The sequence below is a fragment of the Bufo gargarizans genome, chromosome 3 (genome assembly GCF_014858855.1).
Source record: "Bufo gargarizans isolate SCDJY-AF-19 chromosome 3, ASM1485885v1, whole genome shotgun sequence".
Lineage (NCBI taxonomy): Eukaryota > Metazoa > Chordata > Amphibia > Anura > Bufonidae > Bufo > Bufo gargarizans.
The window spans coordinates 87,616,157-87,635,739 of NC_058082.1; positions in this window are offsets into that span (position 1 = coordinate 87,616,157).

Here is a 19,583-nt window from a genome sequence, read left to right on the forward strand (position 1 = left end):
AGGTAAAGCTTTTTTGGCTAATGTTTCTTTATTTTTTTTTTTTTACAGCGTTCACCTGATGGGGTAGATCATGTGATATTTTAATAGAGCTGGCCATCACGGACGCGGCAATACCAAATATGTCTATATCACGTTTTTTCTTTTTCTATTTTTAACATTTTAAAATTAGCGTGCAGCTGCAATCTCTTAAAAGACGTCCCAGAACGTCCATTCAGAGATAAACCCGATCGGCCAGGACATTTATAGTCAATGGGTGGTCGGGATGTGGTTAAAGATGGCCTGCTGTTTCATACAGCAGACACCGATGGCTCTCCGCAACTGGCGGTAAAGCCGATAGTGGACATTTAACCTCTCCAAATGTGACCACGGCATCTGAGATGCCAGAAACCCAGAAGCATGCGCTTCATGAGAGCCTCCCGCTTCAGTAGAGCCTCCCACCGGCAGAGATTGGGGAAGGTGTTCCACTGCAGTAATGAGAGCGAGTCTGTACTGGGCTTCCAGGCTCATTACTGAATTTTAATATAGCTATTTCAGTATAGGATAATGGAGAGAATTCCATATACAAATTGCAATCTGATGATTGTCGCTGAACGTCGCATCGCAATCGCAGTCAAACTGACTAAAATTGCGTGCGCACTCACGCAGGTTTCCCGCAATGCACACGCGGAGCCAATGTGAAAGAGGCCTTAGTGTATTACTCTGTGTAATACACTAACAGGCAATGCATTACAATACCGATTTTGTTTTGTAATGCATTGCAGAGGGGATCAGACCCCCCAAAGTTAGTCAGAAATAAAGTAAAAAAAAAAGTAAAAAACGCCCCTTTTCCCCTGATTTTATAATAAAAAATAAAACAAAACACACATATTAGCTATAGCCGCTTCCGTAACGACCGGATATATAAATATATCACATGATCAACCCCGTCCGATAAACACCATAAAAAATAAAAACAAAAACTGTAAAAAAAATGCCATTTTTGTCACCTTACATCACAAAAAGTGCAACACCAAGCGATAAAAAAGCGTATGTCCCACAAAATGGTACCAATCAAACCGCCACCTTATCCCGCAAAAAATTAGCCCCTACATAAGAAAATCGCTCAAAAAAATTTAAAAACTATCACTCTCAGACAATGGAGACACTAAAATATGATTTTTTTTGCTTCAAAACTGCTATTATTGTGCTAAAGTGAAATAAATTAAAAAAAGTAGCCATATTATGTATTGCCGCGTCCATAACAACCTGCTCTATAAAAATACCACATGACCTAACCCTCAGATGAACACCGTAAAAAAAAAAAAAAAAAAAAAGCTATTTTTTGTCACCTTACATCACAAAAATTGCAACACCAAGCGATCAAAAAGGCTTATGCCCCCCAAAATAGTACCAATTAAACAGTCACCTCATCCCACAAAAAATTAGACCCTATCTAAGGCAATCGGTCAAAAAAATAAAAAAGCTAAGGCTCTCTGACTATGGATACGTTAAAACATCATTATTGTGTAAAACTTAAATAAATAAGAAAAAGTATACATATTAAGTATTGCCACGTCCGTAACGATCTGCTCTATAAAATATATCACATGACCTAACCCCTCAGGTGAATGCAGCAAAATTAAAATAAAAACTGTGCCAAAATAAAAAATTTTTGTCACCTTGCCCCATAAAAAGTGTGATAATGAATGATCAAAAAAGCATATGTACCCAAAAATGGTACCAATAAAAACAACTCTTCCTGACAAAAACGAGCCCCTGCACAAGACGATCGGCAGAAAAATATAGCGTTCAGAAAATGGAGACACAAAAACATAATTTTTTTTTCAAAAATGCTTTATTATGTAAAACTGAAACACACAAAGAAAGTAGACATATTTGATATCATTGCGTCCGTAACAACCTGCTCTATAAAAATAGCACATGATCTACCTTGTGAGATGAATGTTGTAAAAAAAAAAATACCTCACACAAAACGTAATATAGAGCAATTAAAAATCATATGTCCCCTAAAATAGTACCAATAAAACTGGCACCTTATCCCTAGTTTCCAAAATGGGGTCACTTTTGAGGAGTTTCTACTATAAGGGTGCATCAGGGGGGCTTACAATAGGACTTGGCATCTAAAAAGCCTAAAATGGAGTCCCCCGGGAATGGGAGTTCAGAGGTTCGCATTAAGCAACTGTAAACTACTATGGCTAATATGCGCACCGAGATGCAGACTTTGAAAAATAAATATGACGCCTTTAAAGGACAGACTTCCTACAACATCCAAATTTACAAGCGATTCAAGAGCTACGTGGTACTGTGCAGACATTATCTGACCGGATAGTCCACTTGGAGAATCGAGTTTCTGTACCACCCGCTACAGTGCCTGCAATGACCCCTAAGTTGCCACCATTCAGATTTGGCAGAGACCGCTACAAATTCCGGGGATTCCTTAATCTATACTTTCATTTGAATTCAACTCAGTTTCCTACTGATAGATCTAAAGTCTTATGTATTATTATGCTGCTGACACAAAGCCATTGCCTGGGCTAGTCCGTTGATTGAGACTCAAGACGCCCGGCTAAATCACTTAGAGGACTTTGTCGATGCCATGAGTCAAATGTTTGACGATCCCAATCGAGGTGCTACAGCTGAAGCAGCATTACTATCATTGTGCCAAGGCAAACGCGCTGTCACAGAGTATGCAATGGAGTTCAAGAGGTGGGCTGTTCACACCGATTGGAACGACGCAGCGAAAATTTCTTTTTTTTTTTTAGGAAAGGACTATGCAGCGCATTAAAATATGAACTTGCCCGTATGGAGGCCCCTTTAGGTTTGGATCCTTTTATTAACCATTGCATTCAAATCGATAACCGACTGTCTGAACGACGACAAGAGAGATGGGCTACCTTGAATTATGATACTAAGCAGTCTTCCTCCTTTCCTGTCTCCATTTTCAAGGAACCCCAAGGAAAGATTTATGGAGAATCAGGAAGTGAGCCTATTCAAGTAGATTCCATACTAAGACGTGAAAGCGTTGATCGAAGGGAGCACTGGCTCCGGGAAAGTCTTTACTTTTACTGTTGAAAGTCTGACCACTTCCTTATCAACTGCCCTAGCTGTCCGCGGAGGTTAGTGGCAGCTATTACAGATCCTGACTTCGGAAACAGAATTATATGAGAAAGCAATCATCCATTCAATTTCATCGGTGGCTTCTCATATTAAGGCCTCATGCACACGACAGTATTTTTTCACGGTCCGCAAAATGGGGTTTCGTTGTTCCGTGATCAGTTTCCGTTTTTGTTTCCGTGTGTCTTCCTTGATTTTTGGAGGATCACCAGATATGAAGGAAAGTGAAAAAAAATCTAAGTCAAGTTTGCCTTGCAAATGATAGGAAAAAAACGGACACGGATCACGGATGACAATCTTGTGTGCATCCGTGTTTTTTCACGGACGCATTGACTTGAATGGGTCCGCGAACCGTTGTCCGTGAAAGAAATAGGACAGGTCATATTTTTGGGACAGACTGAAAACACGGACGCGGATGACAAACGGTGCATTATCCGAGTTTTCAACGGACCCATTGAAAGTCAATGGGTCCGCAGAAAATCACGGAAAATGGAACAAAGGACACGGAACACAACAACAGTCGTGTGCATGAGGCCTAAGAAAGAGAATAAAGACTCCCATTGCTTCCTTCCCATTAAGTTCTTGATTAACTCTCGGTGGATATCCACCTTTGCTATGGTGGACTCCGGGGCTAGAAGCAATTTCAAGGACCTTTCTTTTGATCAAAGGCATGGGGTTAAATTTCAGAAAAAACTCTCACCCGTAGTAATGGAGAACGTAGATGAATCTCCACTGAGCTCAGGGCCAGTGGATCAAGAGACGGAACCACTTGAAATCATTATAACACCCCATCACCGTGAAGTTCTATCGTTTCTATTGATCTCTTCTCCACATTTCCCTATTTTTCTAGGCCTACCCTGGTTGCAAGCACAGAACCATGTTATCAACTGGGAAACCAAAGAAATAAGCTTCCCAGCGGAGGATGTTTTTTCGACAGCTCAGTCTGAACAAGGTTCAGAAAATACGGCTCAAGATAATAAGATAATATTGTTACCCTCTGTATATAAGGAATTTGCGGACGTTTGCGATAAACAAAATGCGGACAAGCTCAACCCACACCGACCCAACCATTGTCGTATAGAATTGCTTCCTGGTGCATCTATACCTTTTGGAAACATCTACCCTTTGGCAGGCCCTGAACTAAAAGCCCTCAAGAACTACATAGAAGAAAATCGGGCTAAGGGGTTTATCCGCCCATCTTCCTCACCGGCGGGGGCTCCCATATGCTTTGTTAATAAGAAGGACGGTTCTCTAAGACCTTGCATTGATTACCGAGAACAAAATTATAATCAAAAACCGTTATCCTCTACCATTGATCCCCGAGCTCTTGAAGAGAGTGCGACATGCAAAAATGTTTACCAAGTTAGACCTGCGAGGCACCTATAACCTGGTCCGTATCAGATCTGGAGACGAATGGAAGACAACTTTTAGGTCACGTTATGGACATTTTGAATATCTTGTTATGCCTTTTGGTCTTTGCAATGCCCCGGCCACTTTTCAACATCTCGTCAAAGATATCTTCAGAGATCTTCTGGACCAGTTCGTAGTCATCTATTTGGACAATATCTTGATCTTCTCCAACTCTATGGAAGAACATCAGAGACATGTGAGACTCATTTTGGAACGTCTAAGAAAGAATCAACTTTACATTAAGATTGAAAAATTTGAATTTCACTAGACTGAGATCCAATTCCTTGGCTATATAATTTCACCTCATGGTCTACACATGGACTCTAGCAAGATTAAAGCAATAGTAGACTGGCCTACCCCCAGGAGCATAAAAGATGTTCAACGTTTCATAGGTTTTGCCAATTTTTATAGACGCTTCATTAAGAATTTCTCAGAAATAATTACTCCTATTACACAGTTGACTAAGAAAAAAAAATGTTTTTGCCTGGTCTCCCCAAGCACAGGAATCCTTTTGTCTCCTAAAGTCCAAGTTCACTACAGCCCCTGTATTACTTCATCCCGACCAAGAACTCGCCTTAATTGTGAAAGTAGATGCTTCAGACTGTGCTATAGGGGCTATTCTGTCTCAGAGAACAGGAGACAAGGGTTTATTGCATCTGTGTGCTTTTTACTCCCAACGTTTATCCCCTACTGAGAAGAATTATGATGTGGGGAATAAAGAACTGTTAGCTATCATTGCTGCTTTTAAGGAATGGAGACATCATCTTCAGGGAACCTCACAGCAAATAGTTCTAACTGATCACCGTAATTTGGAATTCGTTAGATCTGCCAAATGTTTATCTCCTGTCCAAGCTCATTGGAGTCTCTTCCTCAATCAATTTAACTTTGTAATTTCGTACAGGCCTGGTTCCTCTAACGGCAAGGCAGATGTTCTATCTAGAATCTTTTCCAATGATTGCACTTCTACGATTCCGCTCAAGACTATTGTTCCTCAGTCTAATTTTGTGGGAGTAATCCATAATAAGGACTTACTTGAAGATAAAAAAGGCCTATCACACCGACTCCTTGCTGTCTCGACCACCTGATGATGTGCATTTAATGCTTAAGAACAAGGTGTGGACCCATGGGCAGCAGCTATATATACCTGAAAAAATAAGATTGAAAATTCTAAAGTTAGTCCATGGTTCTAAGATTGCGGGTCACAAAGGAATGCAGAAGACACAGGAATTTTTATCCCGTTTCTTTTAGTGGCCCAAGTATCAACAGGATGTAAGGAAATATGTCATGTGACGTTTGTGCTAGATGCAAGACTCCACATTCTTCACCCATGGGTTTATTACAGCCTTTGTCGGTCCCCTCTCATCCCTGGGGTTCTATTTCCATGGACTTTATCATAGATCTACCTATCTCTAAGGGGGAAAAAAAAATTCTGGTAGTAGTTGACCGACTCACCAAGGCTGCACATTTCATTCCATGTACCAGCCTACCTTCTTCCAAAGATACAGCTGATCTTGTAGTTCAGAATGTTTTTCGTTTTCATGGAGTTCCTGATGAAGTTATCTTGGATCATGGGGTGCAGTTTACATCAAAATTTTGGCGTAGTTTTTGCAAAGCACTTGAGATTGATATTAATCTATCAACCGCCTTTCACCCACAAACTAATGGACAAACTGAACGCACAAATCAGACTCTGGAACATTATTTTCGATTATATATCTGTCATTTACAAGATGATTGGTTCGATCTGCTTCCTGTGGCAGAGTTCTCTTACAATAACTCCCAAAATGCCTCCACCAAAACTTCTTTCTTTGCAAATTTGGGGTTTCATGCAAATATTCTTCCCAAATTCCCCGCCGTTTCACCTATTCCCGCAGTCGCGGAAAGGATCTCTGCATTACAGCAAAATTTAGAGCTACCTAAAGGAACATTAGAGAGGGCTCAAGAAAATTACAAGAAGGCGGCAGATAAATTTCGTAGACCAGCACCAATCTTTAAAATAGTGGATAAAGTATGGCTTTCCACTAGAAATTTGAAACTTAAGGTTCCTTCACCAAAACTAGGACAGAAGTTTGTTGGGCCTTATAAGATTATCGGGATAATTCGTCCAGTAGCTATTCGGCTCAAGCTCCCACGATCTATGAAGATTCATTCTGTTTTTCATGTGTCTAATAAAGCCTGCCATGCCCAACCCTTTTCCAGAACGTGTCCCTCCTCCTCCTCCTGATGAGGTGGAGATAGATGGGCAAGAACAGTTTGTTGTAGAGAAAATCTTGGACTTATAGGTCTGAAGAGAATTATTGGGAACCGGTGAGTAATATTAATGCTCCCCGACTGATCAAACAGTTTCATCAAAAACATGCTGGGAGACCAAGTCAGGTCTCCTCCAGAGGGCAATGTTGTGGTGGGATTAATGTCAGGATTCATCCTGTTATGTCTGTTTAGTTCAGACTGTCTTGCCCTTAAGTTTTCCCTCGGTTAAGATGGTGGATTGTGTCTCAGCCGGGTGCCATCTTACTTCCTGTTTCAGATATAAAGCTCTCAAGCCTATCACTCATTGCTTGAGTATTGTGTTTTAGCTCCTGCTTGTGCAGTCCTCTCGCCTGGTTTGTTCCTTCTCCTTGTAGTTTACCCTTCTACTCCTGGACACCTGCCGACCGCTCGCTGGGTTTCCCCCTGAACTTTCGTCTGGATCCCTGCCTTCATCTGCATTCCTGCTAACTCCTGTTCAAGACTCCGGTGCCTCCTGTGTTTAGGCCTTGTCCCTGCCATTGGATTACAGCAGTATTCCACTAGTATCGTGACACCAGTCCAGCAAAATCTGCCTTCCAAAAACCATAGTTCATTGCTCCAGTTGATCTGCTAGAGTTATATCAAGCTCAGAGGGTGTGTAGTGTCTGCTGTCGATCAGGGGGTGTGTCTTTTCTGCTGCAGTTCTCTCCCTATCACAGCTCAGGAGTCAGTTGAAGGATGAAACTGAGCATGTGAGTGAGGTGGACAGAGAAACACAAACAGCAGATGGCGCTACACAGACAGATTTCATTAAATAACCCAGTGGCTATACTACATTTTTTATTACATGTAATTACAAAAGTATTCAGATACAGGTGCTGGTTTGAAACCTGCAGAATGCTTTTCACAGGACAACTCCTTTAAGGCCTCTTTCACACTTGCGTTGTCCGGATCCGGCGTGTACTCCACTTGCCGGAATTACACGCCGGATCCGGAAAAACGCAAGTGTACTGAAAGCATTTGAAGACGGATCCGTCTTCAAAATGCTTTCAGTGTTACTATGGCAGCCAGGACGCTATTAAAGTCCTGGTTGCCATAGTAGGAGCGGGGAGCGGGGAAGCGGTATACTTACAGTCCGCGCGGCTCCCGGGGCGCTCCAGAGTGACGTCAGAGCGCCCCATGTGCATGGATGACGTGCCATGCGATCACGTGATCCATGCGCTTGGGGCGCCCTGACGTGGTAAGTATGCTGCTCCCCCGCTCCCCGCTACACTTTACCATGGCTGCCAGGACTTTAGCGTCCCGGCAGCCATGGTAACCATTGAGAAAAAGCTAAACGTCGGATCCGGCAATGCGCCCAAACGAAGTTTAGCTTAAGGCCGGATCCGGATCAATGCCTTTCAATGGGCATTAATTCCGGATCCGGCCTTGCGGCAAGTCTTCAGGATTTTTGGCCGGAGCAAAAAGCGCAGCATGCTGCGGTATTTTCTCCGGACAAAAAACGTTCCGTTCCGGAACTGAAGACATCCTGAACGGATTTCACTCCATTCAGAATGCATAAGGATAAAACTGATCAGGATTCTTCCAGCATAGAGCCCCGACGACGGAACTCTATGCCGGAAGAAAAGAACGCAGATGTGAAAGAGCCCTAAGTCTTTTCTTCCCAGTGTTAAATTTTTTTTTTCCAGAAATAATACCAAGGTTCATGGGTGCCAGAGAGTGGGGTAGTATAATCTATATGAGGGGCGCGGGCATTAGAGAGCATGTTTTATAGTTTGGATAACCCCTTTAACAGAATTCGGAAGAGGGTCAGTAGCTGTATTGAATTTTTTTTTACATCATTGTATGGTTGGTCTTTTCAGCACATACGGACCGCAAAACACTTACGGTCGTGTGCATGTAGACTTAGAATAATATATAATTGCAGTAAACTGATTTGTACAGGCCAAGAAGTGGCACCTGTTATTACCGCCTCCGGACCGCCTAACGCAGGATCGCGTTCCGGAGGCGGCAGAGCTGCGCACAGTCACGCATATATGCGTCATCTTGCGAGACGCGAGATTTCCTGTGAAGGCGCGCGCGTTCACAGGATCGGAAGGTAAGCGAGTGGATCTCCAGCCTGCCAGCGGCGATCGTTCGCTGGCAGGCTGGAGATGCGATTTTTTTAACCCTTAACAGGTATATTAGACACTGTTTTGATAACAGCGTCTAATATACCTGCTGCCTAGTCCTCTGGTGGTCCCTTTTGTTTGGATCGACCACCAGAGGACACAGGTAGCTGTGTAAAGTAGCACCAAACACCACTACACTACACTAAACCCCCCCGCCACTTATTAACCCCTTATGAACCCCTGATCACTCCATATAGACTCCCTGATCACCCCCCTGTCATTGATCACCCCCCTGTAAGGCTCCATTCAGACGTCCGTATGATTTTTACGGATCCACGGATACATGGATGGGATCCGCAAAACACATACGGACGTCTGAATGGAGCCTTTCAGGGGGGTGATCAATGACAGGGGGGTGATCACCCATATAGACTCCCTGAATGACAGGGGGGTGATCACCCATATAGACTCCCTGATCACCCCCCTGTCATTGATCACCCCCCTGCCATTGATCACCCCCCTGTAAGGCTCCATTCAGACGTCCGTATGATTTTTATGGATCCACGAATACATGGATTGGATCCGCAAAACACATACGGACGTCTGAAAGGAGCCTTACAGGGGGGTGATCAATGACAGGGGGGTGATTAATGACAGGGGGGTGATCAGGGAGTCTATATGGGTGATCACCCCCCTGTAAGGCTCCATTCAGACATTTTTTTGGCCCAAGTTAGCAGAAATTGTTTTTTGTTTTGTTTTTTCTTACAAAGTCTCATATTCCATTAACTTGTGTCAAAAAATAAAATCTCACATGAACTCACCATACCCCTCACGGAATCCAAATGCGTAAAATTTTTTAGACATTTATATTCCAGACTTCTTCTCACGCTTTAGGGCCCCTAAAATGCCAGGGCAATATAAATACCCCACATGTGACCCTATTTCGGAAAGAAGACACCCCAAGGTATTCCGTGAGGGGCATATTGAGTCCATGAAAGATTGAAATTTTTGTCCCAAGTTAGCGGAAAGGGAGACTTTGTGAGAAAATACAAAAAAAAAAAACAATTTCCGCTAACTTGTGCCAAAAAAAAAGAATTTCTATGAACTCGCCATGCCCCTCATTGAATACCTTGGGGTGTCTTCTTTCCTAAATGGGGTCACATGTGGGGTATTTATACTGCCCTGGCATTTTAGGGGCCCGAAAGCGTGAGAAGAAGTCTGGGATCCAAATGTCTAAAAATGCCCTCATAAAAGGAATTTGGGCCCCTTTGCCCACCTACGTTGGCTGCAAAAAAGTGTCACACATCTGGTATCGCCGTACTCAGGAGAAGTTGGGCAATGTGTTTTGGGGTGTCATTTTACATATACCCATGCTGGGTGAGATAAATATCTTGGTCAAATGCTAACTTTGTATAAAAAAATGGGAAAAGTTGTCTTTTGCCAAGATATTTCTCTCACCCAGCATGGGTATATGTAAAAAGACACCCCAAAACACATTCCCCAACTTCTCCTGAGTACGGCGATACCAGATGTGTGACACTTTTTTGCAGCCTAGGTGGGCAAAGGGGCACACATTCCAAAGAGCACCTTTAGGATTTCACAGGTCATTTTTTACACATTTTGATTTCAAACTACTTACCACACATTAGGGCCCCTAGAATGCCAGGGCAGTATAACTACCCCACAAATGACCCCATTTTGGAAAGAAGACACCCCAAGGTATTTCGTGATGGGCATAGTGAGTTCATGGAAGTTTTTATTTTTTGTCACAAGTTAGTGGAATATGAGACTTTGTAAGAAAAATAAAAATAAATCATCATTTTCTGCTAACTTGTGACAAAAAATAAAAAGTTCTATGAACTCACTATGCCCATCAGCGAATACCTTGGGGTGTCTACTTTCTGAAATAGGGTCATTTGTGGGGTGTTTGTACTGTCTGGGCATTGTAGAACCTCAGGAACCATGACAGGTGCTCAGAAAGTCAGAGCTGCTTCAAAAAGCGGAAATTCACATTTTTGTACCATAGTTTGTAAACGCTATAACTTTTACCCAAACCATTTTTTTTTTTACCCAAACATTTTTTTTTATCAAAGACATGTAGAACAATAAATTTATCGAAAAATTTATATATGGATGTCGTTTTTTTTGCAAAATTTTACAACTGAAAGTGAAAAATGTCATTTTTTTGCAAAAAAAATCGTTAAATTTCGATTAATAACAAAAAAAGTAAAAATTTCTGCAGCAATAAAATACCACCAAATGAAAGCTCTATTAGTGAGAAGAAAAGGAGGTAAAATTCATTTGGGTGGTAAGTTGCATGACCGAGCAATAAACGGTGAAAGTTTCAGCTAGGGGGGCTGAGGTGGTTAAGCTTAGTGGCCAGTGCAAAAACAGCAGGAATTTATGTTTTTTGTTTAAATATAGATAATGAGATGGAAAATTAAAAAGAACATTAAAAATGATTTAAAAATATGGTAACATAAAAATATGATTTAAACAGTAGGTCATTTTCTGATGACACATTCCCTTAAAGGGGTTATCCAACCCCTATAATGTCCCCCAAAATGCCTGAACCCCTCACACTGTTCATACTTACCCTGCTCCCTGGCACCCTCGTTTCTTCTAATGCCCGCAAGGCCGCAGCTTCATCTCCCAGTCACGCGGATCAAAACATCTGGCGATGGGGGGAGCAGCCAATAGCAGGCCGCGACGGGAACAAGTCTTCCTAGCATGGTGACACCAGGGAGGCTCGTCCCCGTCGTGGCCTGCTATTGGATGCCCAGATGTTTTAATCCATGTGATGGTGAGATTCAGAGGCGGCCGTATGGGAATCAGAAGTGATATGGGTACCAGGGAGCGGTGTAAGTATAACCAGTGTGAGGGGCCCAGGCATTTTGGGGGGCATTATAGACGTTGGATTACGCCTTTAAGTATGGTATCATTATATTGCGAGTGCAGCACCATGAGTTCAGCTCTGAGCTCCCCTCCCCCTTAGGACCCATACCAGTTATGTGGTCTGCCTCCATGATAGGTACACTTCCGTATTTCTGTGTTGTATGGGGCAACTAGTTTTCTACAACCTAAAGAATTTTCTGCTAAGTCAATTAAGAGCCCAACTGAGGAGTTATAGTACTTTGTAGTAATATACACTCATTGACAAAAAATTTAAGCACCCAGACAGAAATGTCCATGTCATGGCAAGGCTTCCAACTGGTACTTTTCAGCAAGATGATGCTCACTCACATACAGCAAAGGTTTCCCAGGAATGTCTCCACCAGATTACAACATTTCCTTGTTCTGTCTGGTCACCAGATTTATCGCTAACTAAGCATTTATGGGACCAGTTGGGACGCCAGCTCCAGCAACTTACAAGTGTGCAAGATCTACAGACCCAGGAACCTGTATGTCTCCATGCCTAACCATATCCCATCTTGTATCCAGGCTAGAGGCGGCATCTCATCTTGTATCCAGGCTAGAGGCGGCATCTCATCTTGTATCCAGGCTAGAGGCGGCATCTCATCTTGTATCCAGGCTAGAGGCGGCATCTCATCTTGTATCCAGGCTAGAGGCGGCATCTCATCTTGTGTCCAGGCTAGAGGCGGCATCTCATCTTGTGTCCAGGCTAGAGGCGGCATCTCATCTTGTGTCCAGGCTAGAGGCGGCCCAGCAGTATAGGAAATTATACAGTTTTCCCCAATAAACCTCTCCTTTCGCTCTAATACTGTAACCACATATATCACCATTAGATTTACACATAGACAGGGTTATTCGATTCCAACAACTCCATCTTGGTTATATATTTTGTCAATGAGTGTATAACAAAACTGGCAAATCACTAATACATATAGGATATACATTGTTAGGGTGTAGGTAGATTAGCACATATACCAGATAATAAGTTTCTTATCTGGTTGCTATGGTAACCTGCTTTAAGGCACCGTTCTATTACTGCTGATATACCTTATACAGTGCGTTCCAGGTAGGTTACACATATACCAGGCTATATCTGCTTGATCTGTTTGGTTGGTATGGAAACCAGCTGTGAGGTATTGTGATGTCACCGATCTGAGCTCACTAGGTTCTCTGCTACTGACAGGTCCCTCATTTATTTTCTGCTCAGCAGGTGATTTCGTTGCTTTGGTCTCAAAAGTGACTGTTCTACTTTAGGGAAAAAATTTGTTCGGCTAGAAAGGTACGTCCTTAAGAGTACATTCTCGTGAAGCTGAATGGACTCATAAATAATCAGGAATATAGGGATAAAGTGAAGAGGCGCCAAGAAAAGTATCAGAGGAAGAAGCGGGAATTCATGGAAGTTCTCGGGATGTGGCCAACATGGACAGGGGGTTGGAAGTTATTCTTGAAAGGCTGTTTGGATCTACACAAAATCAACACCATCATCCACCTGTGTAAAGACCACGTCATGAGTATCTGCTGCACACAGTGTGTCGTATACAAAAACTTGTCCTCATCGAAGCCACAGATTATAGAGGAGTTTATTTTCAAGAATACGCATGGATGCAAAAAGGACAGGGACTTCCAGGAGGCAATATCTGGTCATGCCAGAAAACGGTGCCACCTCCATGTACCACGCTAGAAGACAGAGGTCCCTTATCTTACAGTGGACATAGAAGTGTGCATGGAGGAGGAAAGTGTCCTAGAGGTGAGATGGCCGACACAGTGATGGAGTGGAGGCTGTAGAGGACAGCCAGGAAAATTACAGAGCTATTTACATAGCCACTTTATATGGATAGAACAAAGCAAGGGAACAAGTCCTGGGAGAATCCATGATGCTTCGTACAGGGGCTGTTACCAGGCAAATGGATGATGTAATGACTCTTCTGGAAGAGTGGAAGATAAAGTTATCTGAAAAACTGTGATTAAACATTACTGAATATGAAAAACCAAGCAGCGGTGCACTGCAAGAATAAAAGTTCCATAAAAATGTCAATAAAAACTCAGGTGGAAGAGATTTAATTATTACTTTGTGCTTTTTTTCTAACTGTTTTCTTCACACAGTCATTTGTGCCTTGAAATGAGTGAATTATTTTATTAGAGTTTTTTTGGTGGCATTTTTTTTGTCACATGCATACTGCATAATACATACCTATCAATATTCCTGATACAGTGCAGGGCAAGGGAGAACATCGGAGCATGAAATGCTAGGTGTAGGCTTCCGCCTAGCAGTGTTCCTGGTGACATCACTGGCACTGATGGGCGGGCTTTTAGTGCTGCCCATCCAGCGCCAGTCTAAATGTAAGCCAGCTTCCTTGCTGTCTTACATTTAGACCATTTTATGTGTCTTAAACAGGCGTAGAAATTGAATGAAATGAGCCTACTGGCCCATCCCCTCCCCACCACGCCCCTTTTTTTGGACGTGGCATGAGTAGGGAAGAAGTTGCAGATTCTGCCGCACCATGGCGTGCAACAGAATCTACGCCAGATATACACTGTAAAAATTGGCATATACAGCTGTGTTCAAAATAATAGCAGTCAGACATTACTAATCACAGTTTTTGGTAGAAATGCTATTTCTACATGGCAAATAATTTACTAGCTGGTGTAGTAAAGTAATAGAAACACAACAGACCCATGACATGCATGAAATTCTGAGGAAAATGGGTCGTTCAAGACATTGTTTAGAAGAACAGCGTACCTTGAATAAAAAGTTGATTGGAGAGGAGAAAACATATAAAGAAGTGCAGAAAATGATAGGCTGCTCAGCTAAAATGATCGCAAATTCTTTAAAATGTCAACAAAAACCTGAAAGACGTGGAAGAAAGCAAAAAACTACCATTCGAATGGATAGAAGAATAGCCAAAATGGCAGACTCAGCCAACAATCAGCTCCAGGAAGATCAAAGAAGGTCTAAAGTTACCTGTGAGCACTGTTACAACTAGGAGACGCCTATGTGAAGCCAAGCTATCTGCAAGAAGCCCCCGCAAAGTCCCACTGCTGAAGAAAAGACATGTGCTGAAGAGGTTACAATTTGCCAAAGAGCACATTGACCGGCCTAAAGAGACATTTTGTAGACTGATGAAAGTAAGATTGTTCTTTTTGGGTCTAGTGGCCGGAGACAGTTTGTCAGACGACCCCCAAACACTGAATTCAAGCCACAGTACACTGTGAAGCATGGTGGTATAAGCCTCATGATATGGGGATGTTTCTCAGACTACAGTGTTGGGCCTATTTATCACATACCGGAGATCATGGATCAGTCTCAATACATCAGAATACTTGAAGAGCTGCCTTATGCTGAAGAGGAAATGCCCTTGAAATGGGTGTTCCAACAAGACAACGACCCTAAACACACCAGTAAACCTGCAACATCTTGGTTCCAGACAAACAAGATTGACGTTATGGAGTGGCCAGCCCAATCCCCGGATCTTAATCCAATAGAAAACTTGTGGGGTGACATAAAAAATGCAGTTTCTGAGGTAAAACCAAGAAATAGAGAAGAACTGTGGAATGTAGTCCAATCATCCTGGGCTGGAATACCTGCTCACAGGGGCCAGAAGGTGGTGACTCCGAGCAACACAGATGTCCAGCAGTTCTCAGAAACAGCGGTTATACAACTAAATATTAGTGAAGTGATTCAAAGGAAAGCAAAATCTTCAAACATTTTTCAGTTTATATAGTGAATGTTTGAGTTTGTAAAGAAGAATACAAACACAGTTTTGTTTTTGTTTTTGAACAGTCTAATATTCACTTTTCTTCAATTTTTTTAGCGGAACAACACAACATTTATATATTTTTCTTCCTGTTTTGATTTGGATAGAATATGCAGTGTTCCCAATGCATTTGTGTGTATGGAATTAAAAGCTATTAGAAGGATTTTGAGCTTTGTTCATTTTTTTTAAACACACTGCTATTATTTTGAACACACTTGTATCTGGTCATAAATGAGCCCCAAAGTTTAGAATTATATCATTGTAGCCAACAGGTTTTTACAACTTTGCATTAAAAGGAGCATTTCTGGCAGTTTTAGGGTACTTTCCAGAATGGTGGAGTGCACAAATGTCCAGTTGGCATGTATGATTATGCCTGTAGGTATCTACTTGTGCATGGAAGGACCCATGTTGGTGGTGCATAGGTAGCAGTCACACCTGATGATACCCAAAGAACACTCTGCCACATATGAGGACACCACTATTCTACATGGCACATGGTTGGCGAGGGGCCCTGTTACAGATATTGCGTTGGGCTCCTCTGTGTTTAGAGCACTTTACATATGAAAGTATACATCTGTTTTAAAAATGGTGTAGAAATGTTGGTATGTACAGAACACAACAAGGCCAGGAAGAATGCTATGAATGTTATGTTAGACTTGTTATCTCTAGCACAAATGAAGGTTATTGTCACTGAGGAAGTAATGAAACATAATAGTGGGTGTGATTTAATGCAGCTCTATTGCAACACAAAAAGCACTGGATTGTGTCAAGGGTTATCTCACCGTCATGTGAACATCACTTGAACTGTGATTTAGGTACAGAAAATAAAAATGCACTTGCATGAAGAGGTAAGTGATCCCTTTGGAATCACCTGGATTTCTTATCTATGTCACATTTATAGACAAATACAAACTAACGACTAACCAAACTAATATCACCCAAACAGCTGTACTGTTCACGCCTTTTATTGTGCACATCTACAGTAGAGGGTGAAAAAGTAAAGGGCCCTTTACACGGGCTGAGAAATCATAGTAACGCTTGTTAGCGATGATCGGTGGTGTAGATGTACCGCCGATTACCCAATGAACGGGCATGTAAATGCAGAGGTCTCCTCCACCAGCTATCACCAGATAGTCATCCTTCCTGACTATCTGCTGTAATATCGTCCCATGTAAAGGGGACCATTAGGTCCCTTTGACACGTCGGTGAATTGCATACCTGTGCTGTCCATGATCTCCACAGACCGCTCGTGTATCCATTGACTTTGATGTGTGTATTCACACAGCAGTGGTTTTCCAAAGACCGTGGTGACACCACGGAAGCATGTCCTATTTGTCTTTGATTACGGATCCCTATAAAGCACATTATAGTCTATCGGTTCTGTGAAACCCACGGATACAACATGTGTTTGGTCCATGGTTTTTATAAACCATTGCCATGAGATGCTCTGGAAACAAATTTTCAGCCTAGCAGTGCACGCGGAATATGGATGTACACAGAGAGCAAAAAACGGACACAAAGACCAAACATGGATCCTCCACGAATGAACCAGACCATCTTGCTACGGATGTCCTCATGGACACGGATGTGTGAAAGAGGCCTCCCCACCTTTTCTCCCCTGCTGCTTCCAGTGAAACTCTGTGGTCCTCCTTGACGGTGATTATTTTCATGGCTGCAGCGATGTCCCGCACATGCCACATCACTGCTGCAACCAATCAATAGCCCCAGAAGTCGCATTCTGTATACTGCTGAGGCTAGTGATTGGCTGCGCGGTAAGATTAGTGTTCAGCAGCGGACTGGGAACTTAAAGTGTCCGTAGAAAAATAAAATAAAAGTGCTCCATGTTGTAGGTGGGTCCAAATTGACAGAAGGCAGGACAACAGGAGGGCTTGGGCAGCCCTCTGGGCATCGGCCCAGTAGGAAATTTCCCTGTAGGGTCTATGGCCAGTCCGCCCATGCTAGTTTCACACTAGCGTTAAAACCATCGGGCAGGCCGTTCTAGCAGAAGGACAGCCTGGCAGAGTTCATCATATCCGGCACAGCCAGAAATGACCACAGTGCCACCAGTACCCATCGACTATAATGGAACCTGGTGGGGATTTGGCCTGTTTCCTGCATGATTGCTTGCACCAGATTTTTGTCCAGCCAAATTCTGGCACGCATGGCGTGAAACAGGCCAGATCCTTCCCAGGTCCCATAATAGTCAATGGGATCCAGTGGGGATTGGCATTATCTGGCTACTGGGACAGCCTGCTGGTTGATGGTTTTAACACTAGTGGGAAACTACCTGCTATGTACCAGATGATACCACTGTAGCCAGAACAATATCAGGACCGGAGCGCAATACTGGAAGTGGCAGGGGAAGAAAAGGGTGATTTACTGCTGCCGCACGTTTTTTTTTTACTCAGACAACCCCATTGAGGAGATCTGGTTGGAAGTGTGGGTTTCACAGGTACTTTGCCCATTAAATAAAGGCACACAAAGTCTAGTTACTAACAAATCTGTTCTCTCAAGAAAGATTGATTAGTATGAACCATGTCTCGATGCACACAACTTTCAGAAGACATGTTATAGGCAAGTGAAGCTGGAAAAGCCTATAATGGCATTGTTACAGACCTACTTTGTCCATCAAGCCACGGTTAAACAAATTATCTACAAATGGAGAAAATTCAGGACTGTTGCTATTCTCCTTAGGTGTGATCATCCTGTTCAGATCACTCCAAGAGCACAGTAGGTAATCCTGAAAGAGGTGAGGAAGAATCCACAGGTGACAGAAAATGACCTACAGAAGACTCTACAAACTGCAAAAACCCGAATTTATGTGTCCAAACACTGAAGAAGAATGGTGTTCACGGAAGGACACCACGGACAAAGCTGCTGCTTTCCAAAAAAATAATAATATTGCTTTTGGGAAGATGTTCTATGGACGGATGAGACAAAAGTGGAACAATTTAGCACATATAGACAATGCTATGTTCGAAGGTAAAAGAACTGCACAGCAAAACCAAGACCTCATCCCAACTATGAAGCGTGGTGAAGGAAGCATCATGTTTTTGTGCGTTGTTTTGCTCCCTCAAAGTGTGGACACTTATAATCATTCAGAGAACAATGAATGCTAAAGTGTATAAAAACATTTTAAAGGAGAATGACATCCTGGAAATACTGAATTACTAAAACACATTTGCAGGGAGGAATGGGCCAAAATTCCTCCTCAATGTTGTGCAAATCCTATTTAAAGCTACAGGAAACATCTGGTAGAGGGGCCTGGATGTATTTCTGTAGAGTAATAATATTACAGGCTATAGCTACTAGAGAGGGGTCGTTGATCCAGGGAGTTATTCTGATTGTCTGATTGGAGTCAGGAAGGAATTTTTTTCCCCCTTAAGTGGGTAAAATTGGCTTCTACCGCCGTGTTTTTTTTTTTTTGCCTTCCTCTGGATCAACTTGCAGGATAACAGGCCGAACTGGATGGACAAATGTCTTTTTTCGGCCTTATAAACTACAGACGTGGACAAAATTGTTGGTACCCTTTGGTCAATGAAAGAAAAAGTCACAATGGTCACAGAAATAACTTTAATCTGACAAAAGTAATAATAAATTAAAATTCTATAAATGTTAACCAATGAAAGTCAGACATTGTTTTTCAACCATGCTTCAACAGAATTATGTAAAAAAATAAACTCATGAAACAGGCATGGACAAAAATGATGGTACCCCTAGAAAACACAGAACATAATGTGACCAAAGGGACATGTTAATTCAAGGTGTGTCCACTAATTAGCATCACAGGTGTCTACAACCTTGTAATCAGCCATTGGGCCTATATATATGGCTCCAGGTAATCACTGTGTTGTTTGGTGATATGGTGTGTACCACACTCGACATGGACCAGAGGAAGCAAAGGAAAGAGCTGTCTCAAGAGATCAGAAAGAAAATTATAGACAAGCATGTTAAAGGTAAAGGCTATAAGACCATCTCCAAGCAACTAGATGTTCCTGTGAGTACAGTTGCACATATTATTCATAAGTTTAAGATCCATGGGACTGTAGCC